This window comes from Mandrillus leucophaeus, unplaced genomic scaffold, assembly GCF_000951045.1.
Source record: "Mandrillus leucophaeus isolate KB7577 unplaced genomic scaffold, Mleu.le_1.0 Scaffold1164, whole genome shotgun sequence".
NCBI classification, from domain to species: Eukaryota; Metazoa; Chordata; class Mammalia; order Primates; family Cercopithecidae; genus Mandrillus; species Mandrillus leucophaeus.
Genome location: NW_012099921.1, coordinates 72,737 through 78,736, shown reverse-complemented (window position 1 = coordinate 78,736; position 6,000 = coordinate 72,737). Strand labels below are relative to the sequence as shown.

The 6,000-nt window shown below is 42.5% G+C and overlaps 1 pseudogene; it reads right to left on the bottom strand.

Annotated features, from left to right (window-relative positions):
• Positions 1–2,970: 2,970 nt before the first annotated feature.
• Positions 2,971–3,828, bottom strand: LOC105553199 (annotated as a pseudogene).
• Between the last annotated feature and the right edge of the window lie 2,172 nt (positions 3,829–6,000).

Genomic DNA, 6,000 nt, shown 5'->3' with positions numbered 1-6,000 from the left:
TGGCTTTAACTTCTGATTCAGAGAATCCTAACAACTTACACTGTCACCAGCAAGGTCTTTGACTACATGAGCAACTCTCACCTTAAAGCATTTCTTATCTGACATTAGCTGCTCGGCTTTCCACGGATACGTTGACTCCAGAAGGCTTCTTGAGTTCTGTGTGTTCGGCTGGCCTCCGGTGGCCCCATTATTGTTTTCTGCCAGGTAAAGGTCAGTGTATCTGTATACACTGATCTGTATACATCAGTGTATACAGATCTCATCACTCATGATATGCTGCAGCTGGAATCAAGCAAAGGCAAGTTGTTAGTGAACATGGAAAACATTTCTCCATTACACAGTCAATGTTCCTTTGACAGATCCAGTCACTCAACTCAAAAAAGGTTTTGGGTTTTTTTGGCTGGCAATTTTAGAAAATTCATCACAAAAACCACTGTATCATTTTTGGAGAATAATGAAGCTAAGATTTTCAACCATATCAGTGATTCATTGTAAAACTTTCATATCTATTTAAAATAAAAACCATAGAGAACTCAGGTTAATGTACTGTTTATTTAAAATTCTAAGGATCTTTAAATAATTTTCCATGGGTTATATATTTATTGCATTTTAAAATCATTTAGAATTTGCTTTCATACATATTCTCTCTCATTTGATCCTCATAACTGCCCTGGGAAGCAGGTTGGAGAGAGTTGAGGCCTGTTAGGAGACAGATTTACACAATGCATAAGAAAGCTCACTGTGAGCCACGTGAGGAGAGGACACTTGGAGAATCATGAATGCAATATCTATGTCTATATTCCCAGCCCAACTACAAAGCCTGAAACTCATTAGATATTTAAGAAATAGCTGCTGAATTATTGCCCACGGGCACTCAGCTGAAGAAGCAGGGTTGGGACTAACAGTCAAGCTTCCTGACTCCTAGCCCAATACTTCTCCAAACACACCACTTATTTTTCTATATCTGATGGAAAGTACTGTGCTTAAGTTGTGCATAATGTTAACTCACTTTTAATACAGGGCAATCATGATTGACCATATGTAGTTTTCATGACAATCTTAGGAAACTAATGACTAGCAAGTTGAACCTTTCAGAGTTCCCATTCTCATGTCATATGCTATTTCTATTTTGAAATAAAAATCCTTCCAAATGAAACTTTATCCATCAAAATGACAGAGAAGTGAAAAATAGATAAAAGAAGAAAGCAAAATGTTAATTTCAGTATCAGCCAGGCATGGTGGCTTATGCCTGTAATCCCAGCACTTTGGGAGGCTGAGGTGGGCGGATCATGAGGTCAGGAGATCGAGACCTCCTGGCTAACACAGTGAAACCTCAACTCTACTAAAAATACAAAAAGTTAGCTGGGTGTAGTGGCAGGCACCTGTAGTCCCAGCTACTTGGGAGGCTGAGGCAGGAGAATGGCGTGAACCCGGAAGGCGGAGCTTGCAGTGAGCTGAGATCGCACCACTGCACTCCAGCCTCAGCGACAGAGCGAGACTCCATCTCAAAAAAAGAAAAAAAAAAATTCAATATCAATTTGTCTATTTTACTTTAAAATTATAACCACCAAGCCATTCTATTTTTAGGGAGCTACATTCTCTGTGAAGTGTTAGAAACTGTGATAACTATTTATTCTTAACTTTAAGTCCTAAATGACCAGTATGTGTATTAGTAGATAACTGGACACAGAGCAAGGTCAGAAGGGTGACTGAGTGTGGCAGAAAGGGCAGTATCTCCAGCAACCACAGATGGATAAATGACAATGAGTCCAGATAATGGATTCTGATACAATCATTCAAATAATGCTTATGAGTACTCGATAACATAAGGAAAAGCTTCAGATACAGTGTTGCAGAGAGAAAAAGGCAAGGTGGAAAAAATATATGGAAAACACGACTTCAATCATGCATACAGATGCTTCCACTTTATACTTCTTTTTTTTTTTTTTTTTTTTTTTGAGACAGGGTCTCACTCTGTCACCCAGGTGGAGTGCAGTGGCATCATGATCTCGGCTCACTGCAGCCTTGACTTCCTGGGCTTAAGCAAGCTTCCCCCTCAGCCTCCTGAGTAGCTAGGACTACAGGCATGTGCCACCACACCCAGCTAATTTTTTGTATTTTTAGTAGAGATGGGGTTTTGCCGTGTTGCTCAGCCTGGTCTCAAACTCCTGAGTTCAAGTAATCAGCCTTCCTCGGCCTCCTAAAGTGCTGGGATTACAGGCATGAGTCACCGCCTCTACGTCATACTTTCTTGTTGAAGTAGACTGTATTACTGATGCCCCCCTGCCACACCCTGTTTTTGGATATCCGGCCCCTCCTCGAGTCTCTGGAAAGGGCAGCACTACACATCCAGGGACAACTATGGAACTCCCACCCCCACTGCTAGGCAGATCAGATTCTCTATCCTCTCATTGGAAATGACCCAGAGAGTGTTCGATAGATGTTTTGCAGAGGAACATCTGTATGGAAAGGTCCAGTAACACTGGGACCAGGGCTACTGCCAGGGCAAGCCAAAGCCTGAGAGGCTGGAGGAGCCTGGAGCATGTGCCAAACGTCCATTGGCAGAGCAAAGCACAAGCATGGAGCACAGGTCCAGAGAAAGGCATGCAGGAGAGAAAAATAACCTCCCAGCCCAGTCCTTCTATGGTGTGATCATATGTTGAGTTCTGTATTTAGACGTCTGTGAGATTGCCTATTGTGTTCTTAATACAAATCCCTCTTAAGCCAGCCAGAATAGGCTAAGATAAATGTAAGTTTACTTGGCTGGAGTGCAGTGGCGCAATCACGGCTCACTGTAGCTTCAACTTCTTGGGCTCAGGTAATCCTCCCACTTCAGCCTCCCAAGTAGTTGGGACTACAGTCATGAGCCACCACACCCAGCTAATTTTTTGTATTTGCCTCATAAAAATATTATATTTTTCAGAAGAAATCTTACATATTATACATTGAAAATCACTGAATGCTTTTTCTTCATCTTTTTTTCTGTGAATGTATAGGTGTTTGAGTCTCTTGTATTTTTTCTTTTACACAGGATATGGGCTTTTAGAAAACTATTTCATTATCTTCATCATCATTATTCATTACAGCCACTTCAGATTTTCCTCTCTCCAAAAATGTTGATGTGCAAACTGGTGTGGGGCCCTGGGTATCCGCAGTCTTCTCAGGAGAGTCAGGAGTGCCTAAAACTTCTTCTTCTTCTTACATAAAACCTGGCCTTTTGTAGACATCCGATGATTTGTTTTTGAAATACTTTCCATTTTCTGTAAATTCAAAGGAGGAAAATCATAATGAATTCCTTTTCAAGCTAGTTCTTCCTGAGTAATCTTTCTTTCTTTTAAATCGCCCCTCCATCTGCAGCTTTTGTGTAAGTGCTGATTCTGATTATATGCTTCACTGATGGATATGATGGCTGCTTAAATGGAATATCCCAGTCTTTAAAGAGTTCTTTCTGACTTTCTCAGGTGGCATAAAATGACACTCCGAGAGTCTTTCACCAAACAGGTAGTTGTTCATCATTTCAGCAACTATCTTGGCAATATCCTCAGACTCACACTCCACACTTGCATAGCCTTTGCTATTTCCAGTCCTTTTCTTTCTGGATAGTCTGAACCTTGTAACAGTGCCACACTGGGAGAAATAGAATAGGATCTGGATTTCGTTCAGTAGGTTAGGTAGGTGGTGCACATGCCCTACTCCAGGAATAAGTTGTTCTTGTTTGTTTTCCCAGGTTATCTGCTTGTGAACCTGTGCCATGTCTTTTTGAAACTTGGCATCTTCCTGCAGGTTCAGTGACAGGATTGGCTCAGCCAGGTCGGAAAAGGCCACCATGCCAAAAGTAGCAACACCAACTCCATGCAGTGCTCCCAGAAACACTCATTTTCTTGTATTTTTAATACAAGCAGGATTTCGCCACATTGCCCAGGCTGGTCTTGAGCAATCTGCCTGACCTGACTCCCAAAGCACTGGGATTATAGGCATGAGCCACCGCACCCACCCTTGACTTTGAAATATATGTTGTACATCCAGTCAGCAGTGAACTCTGGGGAAACACCAAAGATGAGGACAATGAGAGAAGACATACCTCCAATTAAAGGAGTAAAGAAGAGATGCTTGAACTTATGTTTTAAAACGTTACTGCAGGCTAGACACAGTGGCTCATGCCTGAGTCACAGCACTGTGGAAGGCTAAAGTGGGTGAACCGCTTGAGCCTAGAAGTTTGAGACCACCCTGGGTGACATGGCAAAACCCCATCTGTACAAAAAATACAATAAATTAGCCAGGCGCAGTGGTGCCTGTGGTCCAAGCTACTCATGAGGTGGGAGGTTGAGGCTGCAGTGAGCTGAGATCCACCACTCCACTCCAGCCTGGGTGACAGAGTGACACCCTGTCTAAAAAAACAAAAATAATAATAATTCACTGTTTTGGGGTTTGGAGTTTTCTGGATGAAACCTCTGTTTCCACTTAAAAAAAAAAAAGGTGGAGACAGTATGTATTACTGATTCAAAATCATAACCAGATGCTTAGAGTAAATAATTGTATCTATTGTTTCAAAAACCAACCTCAGGATTATTAACAGTTAGTTTTATTGGATTTTTTTTTAAAGCTGAATGATTCACTTAGGTTTGTCACTTCCAAGCCCATGTTTTACTACTTTGTAACCTATTTGGAAGGAAAACTGCAGCTAAGATTATGATCCAGCCTGAGATGAGAAGTTTCACACAAATACACTACAGTATACCCCCCACCACAGTATGATGACACAGCGACCCAACCTTAGGCAAATGGTACCACTGCCAGCAAATGCATTTATTTCTTTATTTCTTCTAAAAGCAGCAAATGCATTTAACGTTTTATTGAGATTCTCAACAACTGCCATTTGGTTTGTATAGCAAATTGTTTACAAAGTAACATTTTTCCATTTTTGATATTTTCATGAACATTGTGTTCTTCAGTTTTAAAGCCCTGTCTCTCTCCCAAAGAAAGATTAATAACTACCAAATAATTATTTAGGAAAATAACAACAACAACAACAACAACACAGCTTTTAAACACTTCTGGAACATGGGTAAGGGTCCAAAGTCAAGACCTTCTGGGCCCAATGGAGGTGCTAGGCTGCCTCAGGACACCATCAGCACTTCCCCATCCACAGCATCCTCAACAACTGGGAGCCATGCATGGACCCTGGGGGGCTTCCTGTTCCACAAGCTCCCCTCTCTTTTTCCTCTCCACCCTTGCTGTTGGGCCTCCCCTCCAAATCTGCCTAACAAAGGCAGCAGGGTCTTTAATACTGTTCAGCTTTGTAAATGGAGATAGGATACTCTAGAAAACCAAGAGATTCCCTGGTCCAGTCTGGGGGGATTGTTTGCTCAATCTATCGCAACCCTCTCACACAGACCCCCTTAGAGTTGTAAGCCCTTAAAAGGGACAGGAATTGCTCACTCAGGGAACTTGGCTTTTCAGATGCAAGTCTGCCGAAGCTCCCAGCTGAATAAAGCTCCTTCCTTCTTTAACCCAGTGTCTGAGGAGTTTTGTCTGCTGCTAGTCCTGCTACATTTCTTGGTTCCCTGACCGGGAAGCAAGGTGATTGGTGGACTGTCGAGGCAGCCCCTTAGGTGACTTAGGCCTGCCCTGTGGAGCACCACTGTGGGGGACTCCAACCGGCCTGAATAAGGCAGATCCAAAGAGTGCTGCCAGGTAGGCAATTGACCCAGAAGGACGCCTCACCAGAGCAGCATGTGACAGGCCCCTGTGGAGGATCAACATAGTGGCTGAACACTGGGAAGGAACTGGCACTTGGAGTCCAGACATCTGAAACTTGGTAAAACTTGCCCACTCCTTTTGAGTGGAAGTGTGACCTGATCACCCACAGCATGCCTGTACCAGCACTTTGGTTTTTGTTTTTGACTTGACTTGGATTGCTTGATACTTTGGTTTTGACCTGGCTTGGATTTGTTGATACTCTGATTTTGGTTTTAAGCCTGGTTTGGTGTAAACTGTAAA